Source organism: Monodelphis domestica, chromosome 4 (assembly GCF_027887165.1).
Source record: "Monodelphis domestica isolate mMonDom1 chromosome 4, mMonDom1.pri, whole genome shotgun sequence".
Taxonomy (NCBI): Eukaryota; Metazoa; Chordata; class Mammalia; order Didelphimorphia; family Didelphidae; genus Monodelphis; species Monodelphis domestica.
The window spans coordinates 120,778,216-120,790,321 of NC_077230.1; positions in this window are offsets into that span (position 1 = coordinate 120,778,216).

The window sequence follows — 12,106 nt, forward strand, 5'->3', positions numbered from 1 at the left end:
GGAAATGGCAAACCACTCCAGTGTCTTTGCCAAGGAAACCCCAAATATGGTCTAGAAGAGTCAGGTAAGACTTGAAAAATGACTGACTGAAAATAGATAAAGCAAAAGCATAATTTTCTCTAAGACATCATAATGTGAACAATAACAACAAAATATTCTACTATAAGTGTAGGGCACCCTCTCCCACAAATACACATTGCTTCAGATTTATGTCACCAAGTTTGACCTCTCTAAGTAGCAGACTCAAATGTCCAGCTACCTACAGGACATCACGTGGCTATCCCACAGATATCTTACATTCAATTTTGCTAACAACCAAGTTTATTATAGTTCTTCCTCAACTGTCCTTCCTTCTGACTTCCCTGTGTGTTAATGGCCTCATCATGCCTTCACCTCGCACATTGGAAGCCTTGGTTACCTCCACTTCTTCCTCGTCTCTCAGTTCTCATATCTAACCAGTTACCAAATTCTATTGATTCTTGGTCTATGATATTGTTTCCATCTCTCCCCTCTTCTTGATTCTCCCTGCCATTAATCCAGATCCCTGCCATTAATCCAATATGAGCTGTCATTATCTGGTCTATTGCAAGAGTCTCTGCCAACCAAATTCATCCTTCAAACTACAGCCAAAAGAATCTTTCTTAAATATAGATATTAAATATAGATTTATCACTCCTCTGCTCAAAATTTTTTATTGGTTCTCTATTGCTACTAAGTAAAGTTCAAACTTCCTTGGCTGGCATTCAAAGCCCTCCACAATCTGGCCCAGCCCTGCTTTTGCAATGTATTTTACATTACCCTCCTCCAGGAATGTTATTCTCCAACCAACCTACTTGCTCTATAGCCCTCGAATATTCCTCTTCTCCTCTCCTTCACCTGGAGAATTCTTACACATTTTGGTCATTTCTTCCATGAATTCTTCCCTGACTGTACATTCCTCCCCCGCCCTTGAAAGTCACAGCTCTTTATTTCCCTTGTCATGTAATTTCTATTTAGTTATCCGTGTGGTATCTTGTTTCCCTGTAAGCTACTTATTCCTTAATGGCAGGAATGGGGTCTTGTTTGTGTTTGCACACCCCTTGCTCCCAGTCTATGTGAAGGCTTACACACAAATGTCTGTTTAATGAATGAGTGTCAGAATCAAGAGTCCAGTTCTAGTCTCAGATCTTTCACTGACTAGCCATAAAACCATGGGCAATACCTTTAAATCCTCTAGTCTTCTATTTTCCAGAATGCTTGTAAAATGAGGGAGTTAAGTCAGATGATCTCTAAAGTCCCTTCTCAACTAATAATTCATGAGAAAGTCTTGGAATTGGAAGATCAGAACTTGAACTCTAGGTCTACTTCTCACTAACAGTGGGACCCTGGACAAATCAATTAAATTTTTCTGAACTTCAATTTCCTCAAGGACAAAATAGATATGTGATTACAGAGCCACTATCTGAGAGCTTTGTCATGAGGGCCAAATGCCACAATTTTTCATAAAGGAAAAAGAATAATCTGCATACTTTGGGTCAGTGAGCTTGACTTTTTAAGAATTGTAGAAAAGGAGGTAGAGAACAAGAACAACAACAAGCCTAGTCTGGCTTTCTCAAGAAAAGAACACTCCAGACTAACTTCCATTTTCTTATAAGGTTACAAGTTTGGCAGATCAGGGGAATGCTATAAATATAATTGCCCTAGATATTAGCAAACCATTTAACAAAGACTCTTATGCTATTTTAGGTGCGGGTATGGTTTGGTAGATTAAAAGTGGGTTGAATAGCCAGACCCAAAGAGTCATCATTAATCATTCAATGGAGTGTGCTCCAGAGACCTGGGTTTGGACCTGCACTGTTTAGCTCCATTAGTAATAACATGATGATAAATAAAGGCAAAGATGGCATGCCTATTGAATTTCCAGATCACACAACTCTAGAAGAGGGAACTGACATGCTGAATGACAGAATCAGGATTCAAAACAATCTTGACAGGCTAAAAATATTGGGTTGACTATATAATGAGATGGAATTTATAGGGATAAATACATTTGGGTTCAAAAAAATCAGTTTCAGAATTACAAGATGGAGGAAATATATCTAAAAAGATCTCAGGATTTTATTAGACTCCCTGCTCAACATGAATCAACACTGACAGGGCAACCAAAATAACTAATGGGATCACCTTAAGTTGGTAGTAGAGAATCATGGTATCCTAGTCTAGGATGGTGGTATATCCCTGCTACATTCTGCCTTGTCAAACTACATCATGAATGTTTTGTTCAGTTTTTAGAAAGCATGTTTTAGTTGGAGAGGATCCAAAGAAAGGTGACCAGGATGGTGAAGATCCTTGTAATCATGACCTCATGAAAATCAGTTGAAGAAATCGGGGATGTTTAGTCTCGAATGAGATTGCTAACAACAAGGTTAAGGCTATGAGAGCTATCCTTGATGATCTGAAAGGCTATCAACTGAAAGCAGAATTAAGACTTCTCCTTGGCCCCAGAAGGCATAACTAGGATCAATGGGTAAAAGTTCCAAAGATGCTCGTTTAGGTATCATCTAAGGAAAAACTTCCCAACAATTAAATCTTTCTCACCTTTCTCCATCTCTCTCATGGACTGCTTAAGGGAGTAGTAGGTTTTTCTCATTGATGAGCTTCAAGCAAGGACTGGATGACTTCAATTTACCCAAGGAACTGAAAATAAGATCTATCATGGAGAGAGGAATCTTTTTCAGGTACAGATCGAATGAGATGACCTCTGAGATTCCTTCCACCATTGGGATTCTGGAATTCCTGAATCATTGCTATTTCCTACAATGTCCTTACCATGGTCCCATTTGCCATTCACCTTGTCTGGACTCCATCAGAAACTTAGACTCTACCCATTGGTTCCCTTGGTCCTTAAAGGTAAGCATCTTTTGCCTTCTTTTACCAAGAACCAGGGCTCAACAGCCACTGCCACTTCTTGGCAGCCTCACACCATCTATGAGTGAAGAGGGTGAACAAACTATACAAAAATCTTTTCTTTCTCTTGTATCCTACTGGCCTTTCTTCAAGTCACTTAATACAGGATATTTCACATTCAATAAATATTTGTTGAAAGAATAGATTGATGAATAAATGGCCACAAAGACAAATAAAGTAGTACAAATAGTAAGTGCTACAGGATTATAGAGGAGGGAAAGATGAGAGCTGGCTACAGTAGTCAGGGATGGTTTCATGGAGGAGTCATAGAATCTCAGTTAATGAGGCCATCCCAGAAGCCATGTGGTCCGACTCATCCTTGAACAAAGTGAAAATTTCTACAACACCTCAAATGAGTGGTCATCTAGATTTTGCTTGAAGACATCTAGGGATACAAGAAACTACTCTTTCCCAAGGAATCCCCTTCCACTTTAGGATAGTTCTAATGATTAGAAGGTTTTCCTTATGTCAAGTGCAAGTCCTCCTTATAACTTTCTCCAATTCTTCCTAGTTCTTCCCTGTGGAATAAAGAATAAGCCTAATTCCTTTTCTTTTTTTCTAAACCCTTATCTCCTGTCTTAGAATGGATACTAAGCATCAGTTCCAAGGCAGAAGAAAAGTAAAGGCTGATAATTGGGATTAAGGGACTTGCCCAGGGTCACACAGCTTGAAAAAGTCTGAGGTCAGATTTTAAGACCTTCCATCTCTAGCCCTGGATCTCTATCTGCTAAGCCACCTAGCTGCCCCCCAATTCCTTTTCCATGTGACTGCCCTTTAGATATTTCATGACTGCTCTACATATCCTACTCAAACATCTCTTCTCTAGGCCAAACATCCCTGTTTTTTCAATTAATCTTCATAGATCCTGGTGGCGAAAACCATCACCATTCTGATTGTACTCCTTTGGATATGCTTCAGTTTATTGAGGTCCTTCCCAAAATGGGATACCCAGAACTAAACACATTTCTTGAGCTATAACCTAATGCCAAAATACAGGAAGACTATCACCTCCCAATGAGATGGAAAGTGAGCAGAGCCTTAATAAGTAAAGTAAATTCAGGTAGAAAGAGAGTTTGGATACAAATGGAGAAGGTGAAGAGGGATACATGCCAGATGAGGGAAATAGTTATGGGTAAAGGCACACAGGCAGGAAATACTTTTGAGGACAAATGAGTGAACCAGTCTTGGCTAAAGCAGAAGAGAGGAGTGGCCAAAAAAAAAGACTGGAAAGACAGGTTGGAGCCAGATTCTAGAGGGTCTAGAATACCAAGTTGTTTAGACTTTTAGACAAGTTAGTATCTTCCCCAAAATCCAATAAGTGGAGGAGAGTAAGAAGTCATTTCTACCCTGCTATATTTTCTTTAAGCCTCTTTAAATGCTCATTTATGAGCCTCATGGAGGGGGCATAAACATTAGCTTTTCTTTAGAAAATGTCCATAAAAATGTGAATGCATCCTTTTCTCTCCTGTCCCCTTCTCTAGCTCAAAGAGCCTAGAACAGTCTTAAAAATAGTGTCCAGGGAAATCAGGTCCAAATCCTCTCAGGCTAGTTGAATTTTGGTTTGAACCCACCCACATTCCTTAATATTCTTCCACATTTCTATTTCCAACTGATCTCAAGGCCCTCCTCAGGAGAAGAATTATGTTGTCAGTATATAGTCAGGTTCTTTGCTTTCTTCCAACATCCCACATTCCCAAGAAATTGAAATACAAACAAAATTACAGAGAAATAAGAGGGATCATTCTGCATTATCCTTGTTGACCCCTGAGAATAGGAGCCATAGCTCACTTTCATGGCAATATCAATAATTCAAATTCATCTAGCAGCAGATTAAAGCATAGGAAGAAATCTCTTCACAACAATGTTGTAAAGGAAAGAGTGTAAATGTTATTGATTCCAATTTTGTGGAAGAAGAAATTGAGTCAATGAGGTGAAGTGATTTGTTCATGGTCACATATATAATGGATATTAGAGGCAGAACTTGAACCTCGGACTTTAAACCCAATACTTTTTTTTTTTAAACCCTTACTCTTTGTCCTAGTAACAACTCTTAAGACAGAAGGGAGAGGGCAGTAGGTGGCTCATTAGATAGAGAGCCATGCCTAGAGATGGAAAGTCCTGGGTTCAAATGTGTCCTCAGACACTTCCTAGCTGTGTGACTCAGAAGCAAATTACTTAACCCCCATTGCCTAGACCTTACACTCTTCTGCCTTGAAATCAAAACAGTATTGATTCTAAGGTGAAAGGTAAGAGTTTAAAAAAAGACAAAGAAGCAAGGGGTAGGCAATTGGAGTCACACAGGTAGACTGAAGCCAGATCCGAACCTGGGTTCTCCCTACTCCAGGCCTGGCACTCTATCCACGATGCTACGTTGCTGCTCCTCACTACTCTTTAAGTCACACTATATTCTGAGGACATTCTGAAGTCCTCTCAACCATTAGGGTAGAAGTAGGGAAATACGGAATTCTCAGGACTACAGTTTTTCCTCAAATGCTTTCACGCTCCAAGTTAGGACTGAGAACCAAACTTGGGAAAGGTCTTCTCAGAATATGGAGTACCATTCTAATGTTTATTAATCTCTTCGCTTCAGTCCCAGCCAGCTGAGAGATTTCATAATTAATTAAATTTATGAATAATTAAATTATATAGTAACTATTGGGGGCAGCAAAGTGACTCAGTGAATAAAGTACCAGACCTGAAGTCAGGAAGACTCATCTTCTGACTTTGACACTCACTAACTGTGTGATCCTAAGCAAGTCACTTAACCCTTGTTTGCCTCAGTTTCCTCATCTGCAAAATGAGCTGGAGAAGGAAATAGCAAACTACCCCAGTCTTTTTACCACAAAAGACCCAAATGAGACCACAAGAGGTTAGAGACAACTGAAAATAAATGAACAACAATAACTATTTATGAGTTGGGACCTCAGGTTTTTCTGGAATGGGCTTTTCAGTCCCCAGGAAGAACCGGAATGGGAACAAACCTATAAACCAAACTCAGGAGTAGTTGGAACTAAGACCTACTGAGGTTAATTAAGCCTAATGAGCTGTCCTGGTGGAAAACCCAGAATTCTCACACCTGGCTCTCTGCTTCACTGGTACTGTTCTCCCACCCCCACTGCCTCCTGCTTCTAAACAATATCAAATTCAAAACAAACATTACAGTTAAAATGTGCTTCGGGCTGGCCGCAAGAGCTGACTGGTATGTCAACATACGGGGGTAGAGAAGGCATTCCTTCTTCAGAAAGGATGAGGTTGCTGACACTCTGCAAGGGAAGAGATTTCTCCCAATACCTTTAGCCAATAGGAAATGCCTCCAACCCCAGCCAGCCATCCCAGGGTCCCCAGAGCTCTGCCCTCAGGGAAGTAACACATTTCCGCTTGGTTAGAGATGTCTTAAAGGGATAATGAATTAATATATTACCCTAGAACTGCTGACCCGGGGGACTGGGCACCTTCTCCCATGAAGCAGCCCCAGATGTGAGTTCCTGTAGATTGAGTTGAGTTGTGGCAGAGCTGCCTACTCCCTCCAGCCCTGCCTCTTCCTTCCCCCCACTGGGGACTTTTCTCTGGACTTCGCCATCTTGCCCCCAAATGCATGCCTTCCCCCCACCCTTCCCCTTTCATCTATTGCCTTCCTCCATTAGAATATAGGCTCCTTGAGGGCAGGGACTTTCTTTTAGACCCATTTGAATCCCTAACAATTAGCACTATGCCTGGCACATGGCATGTTCTTAATCAGTGGACTTGGCTCCGCCTCTAAAGAGAAGCATCAGGTTCCTTCTCATTGGTGATGGCCCTTTACACCCTCCAAAGTGCATCACAGTAAAGGAAACTCTCCACATCTTTCATTTCCATTCAATTTTGCTCGATGAATGTAGAACCCAGCTTGAGTCTTTGCAAATACTGTGACTAGGAAACCGGGATCATAGCAAAGTTACTCACCCCTCAAATTTGTCATATCAATCAGTAAGCATTTATGCCACATCTTTTCTTTATTAGCTAGTGTTCATTTCTAGGAGTTGTTTGTGATGCCCAGATCACTGTTAGAAAATGGATTTCCTGTTACTTCCTCTAGTATTATGCTCAAGGATTGTCTCTAAAATTATGCTGCAAATTGCTCCTTTTTATAAGAAAAAAATCACTTAAAGATTTCAACTTGGCCCAAGTCTAAAGCCACTGGGGAAAGGATCAAAGGTTAGTTCTAAAAAAAGGTACTAACTATACAAAGTAAATCAGCTGTAAAATGGCTATTTCTTGCACACACACAAAAAATGCTTAAAGCACAAAGGCATGAAAGTGCTCCAGAACTTCTTGAGGGCAATCAGGTGGCCCAGTGGTTAGAGAGCCAGACCTAGAGACAGGAGGTCCTGGGTTCAAATTTGACTTCAGACACTGCCTAGTTGTGGAACCCTGGGCAAGTCACTTAATCCCAATCACCTAGACCTTACCACTCTTCTGCCTTGAAAATGATGACTAGGATCAATTCTAAAACAGAAGGTCAAAAATAAATAAATAAAACAGAAGGTAAGGGTTTGGTTTTTTTTTTTTTAAAACACATATCTTGGCAGATTTAAAATCATGAAATGTTAACCCATAACCCCTAACATAGTCTCCTGGGAGAGCTGAAACATTTCATGGGACTGTTGAATATTATTTCACCTTTCCTCTGACTCTGCACTATACCTTCAAGGTCCATACCTTCTAGGGAGTCAGAATGGTTTGGCTTATCTTCCTGGTAATAATCATTCACATGATAGTGGTTGTACACCACACACACACACACACACACACACACACACACAGTGTAGTATAGATGGTCTGACCTTTAGAATTCATGAGATTGCTTTTTTTGGTTAACAGTTGAAATTCTCAAGAGGCAATATTTATTCATTATATATACATATATATATATATATATATATAAATTGATCACTCAAGACATCCTAAAATGACCACTCGCCTCCCTCCACAATTCAAATGGGTGCCCAAGAGGGTGAACTCCTCTCACCCAGTTCTTATATACCCCTTGTGAGCTCATCACTCAGTCCCTCCCCTGGACACCTTCCAGGATGTCTGTCTCTGGATCCCTGTTTGATCACCTGTGCCCAGGAAAAGAAACAAAGAGGGTCTGAGAGCCAGAGTCAGACTCGCGTGGGCAGCATTCTCTGTTCCCTGCAGCTGAAGCTACTGGGGATGCTGAAGGGGAAGGAGAGGAGCTCCTTCCTCCTCCACCTTCAGGATGGAGCCTCAAAGATCCCCTCCCACTTATCAGACAGGAAGAGAGAGGACTAGAGGGCTGCTCCTTTTAAGGAAGATTGAAAGGGTTGCTATTCCTGGCTCATTCGCCAATCGCTTAGACATAGTGCTCCTTTATGAGTTCAAGAGAAGCACCCAGGGTTGTGCTATACTTTAGCAAAGGGCTAAAACTCCTGCCCCCAAACCCCATTTAGTCAAAGCACATGGGCCGTCAGCCAGCCAAAAACCATTTAAGTGCTTGCTTTTTGTTCCAGGCACAGTGCTTAGGAGAAAGAGAAAGTCAAAAACAGTTCCTGTCCTCAAAGGTTGGACACTCTAATGGAGAAGACAATACATAATTTGGTACAGTCAAGATAGATGCAGAGTAGATAGAAGATAATAAATATGGGAAGGGAAAGTACTAGCATCTATAGGAAAAGCCTCTTACAGAAGGTGGAATTTCAGCTGAATATTGATGAAGCCAAGAGGCAGAGGTAAGGAGGAAGGGAATTCCAGGCATAGAGGGGATAATCAGTAAAAAAAAAAAAGTCTGGAGAGGGACAGGTAGGTGGTTCAGTGGATTGAGCAAGAGGCCTAGAGATGGGAAGTCTTGGGTTCAAATGTGACCTCAGACACTTCCTAACTGTGGGACCTTGGGCAAGACCAATTGCCTAGCCCCTACAGCTCTTCTACATTGAACCAATACTTAGTATCCATTCTAAGACAGAAGGAAAGAGCTAAAAAAAAGAAGAAGAAGAAGAAGAAGGTGGGGGGGAAGAGGGAACATGGAGACAGGAGAAAGAGTGTTGGGTATGTTTGAGGAACTTCAAGTAGACTAATATACTGGATTATAGAGTGGATATAAAGGAATAAAATATAAGAAGTCTGAAAAAAGGCAAAATGGAGGAGTTAATATTTGATCCTGAAAATAACAGAGAAGTAATGGAGCTCATTGACCTACCATGTTTATGCTTTAAGAAAAATTAACTCAATCTACCTGTACAAAAATGTTCTTAGCAGCCCTTTTTATACTGAGGGGATGTCCATCAATTGGGGAATGATTGAACAAATTGTGGTATATGGTTGTAATGGAATAATACTATTACACCATAAGAAATGATGAACAGGATGAGTTCAGAAAAACCTGGACCGACATATGAACTGAAACAAAGTGAAGTGAACAGAACCAAGAAAACAGTATATAGTACCAGAAATGGTGTAAGATGATCAATCATGAAAGACTAAACTATTATCAGCAAGTTTCCAAACAAAAGGGGGGGGGGGGGGAACTAATGATGAAAAATGCTATCCATGGCCAAAGAAGGATCTGTTGGAGTCTGATTGCAGATCAAAGCATTCACTCTTCCACTTTATTTCCTTCATGAATTTTTTATTATATTTGTGATATGTGTTTTCTGTCACTGCATGAGCAATATGAAAATATGTATTGCAAGAAAGCACTGGTATAACCTGTATCAGACTATTTACTGTCTTGGGGAGGGAGAGAATCTGAATCATAAAACGTCAGAAAACAATTGTCAAAAATTGTTTCTACATGTAATTTAAATATATATGTATACACACACACACACACACACACACACACACACACACACACATATATATAAAGGGAAAAAATTGGCAGCTGAATGGAGGATAGATCAGGGTGGGGAGAGAATGAAGAATAAGAAATCCTCAGCTGAGACAGGGAGACTGTGGTAAGAGACTTGAAGAGAGAAGTTATGATTGGAATATTAACAGAAAGAAGTAGAATAGCAAGTCAATCTAGAAGAAATTTAGATAAAATAAAATGTTTTTTCCTTGCTACAGTGAGGACCCAATTTAGATTAGATAACATAAATTTGTAGTGGATCTAGTCAGCATGGTTTCAGAATTTATTCCATTCAGCAACACTTGAATAGGAAAGAATGAAGGCGGTGACTCATGTGCATAATCCAAGTTTTCATCTTGGCAAACTGTAATCAGCACAAGGGGTGCCTCAAAAGTAGAGGACAGGGCAGCTAGGTGACTCAGTGAATTGAGAGACAGGTCCAGAGACAGGAGGTCCTAGGTTCTTGGTTTAAATTAATGTTAAAGTAAATAAATACAGGTCCAGAAACAGGAGGTCCTGGAATCAAATCTGGACTCAGATGTTTCCTAGCTGTGTGACCCTAAGAAAATCACTTAACCTCCATTGCCTAGTCTTTATAACTCTTCTGTCTTAGAACCAATATACAGTACTGACAGAAGGTAAGGGTTTATTTAAAAAAAAAATTTTAAGGAGTAGAGGACAGTGTACTAATTCAACAAAGGATCAAGCTGAGAAAGGGAAGAATATGTAGCTAATGAGAGGTGATGGCCTGGGAAAGAGCTAAGGGGTGCATAGGGAAAGAAGGAATGATAAAAAAAAAGGAAGAAACTATATGATCTGATAAAGGAATGTAAGAATTCATGAAGAAAGAAATAGAACACAGGGTAATGGCAATAACAAGGGCATGAACATCTGTGCAACTCAAGTAGCATGGAGGAATAGATCATGGGAAATGATAGTCTGAAGAATTGGAAAGTTAAGGTATTTGAGGGATGTAAGATTTAAATTAATGTCCAATACTTTAAGTATTATTTTTATAAAGTTTATTACCTGACAAACAGAACCACATGACTAAGCTTTTCTACCTGCTCAAAAATCATCAAAACCGAGATCTTTATTCAGAATAACAGTTTCAAATGTATAAAATAAAATGCATAAGATTACGAAGAAAACAAATTCTATTGAAATATAGTCATCAAAACATTTTTTTTTAATTGGGGGACTCCAGATTAGGAATTCTTAATGTAGGGAGTTCCCTTGATGAGCTCAATTTGATAAGCTTGCATGCATAACACACATTTGATAACTGATTGACCCATTGGCCCTGCTGATAAGAGAATGAAAAGTATTCTTGGTTAGGTTTCTGAAACTGAGGCTTCCTCTGGATGAACCAATTAGCTAGGACTCTTAAGAGTTCTTCTTCAAGGAGTCAATCCTCTGTGCCTACTATATCAAAAGACTAGATAGACCCTTCTTACTCATTCCCTTTCACATACTTTTTTTCTTTTGTTTTCTTCCAAAGGGTGGCAAAGCATGTACGTACAGGGACGTTTCTTCATCATCTTCAACCATGGCTGTCTGGTAGCAGAAGCACATAGTCAATTATCTAAGAGTCCTAGCCAACCTAATCTTGAGAATGTCCTCAGTCAATGAAACCCTTCTCATCAATTGGGAAATGGCTAAACAAGTTGGGGCATATAATTGTGATGGAATGCTATTATACTATAAGAAATAATGAACAGGATGACTTCAGAAAAACCTGGGAAGACTTGATAGAACTGATGCAGAATGAAAGTGAGTAGAACCAGAAGGTCATTACTACATCATAACAGCAGTATTGTGATTCTGATCAATTATGAAAGACTTAGCTACTCAGATCAGTATGATGATTCAAGACAATTCCAAAGGGCTCCTGATGAAAAGCTATCCACCTCCAGAGAGAAAAGACAAACTCTGAGTACCAACTGAAGTATAATTCTTTCACTTGATTTTTTCTTGCTTTATTTTTTCAAAATGGGTAGTATGGAAATATGTCTTGCATGAGTTCACATATATAATTGATCTCCTATAGCTTTCCTTCTCAATGGGTGGAAGACAGGGGGCTGGATGGAAAGAGAATTTGGAACTCAAAAAAGCTTTAAATTAATGTTAAAGTAAATAAATACAGGGCTGGAAACAGAAGGTCCTGGGATCAAACCAGGACTCAGATACTGCCTAGCTATGTGATCCTGAGCAAGACACTTAACCTCAGTTACCTAGACCTTACCCCTTTTTGGCTTTAGAACCAATACTAATATCAATTCTAAGACAAAAGATGAAGGGTTTTGTAGGGTT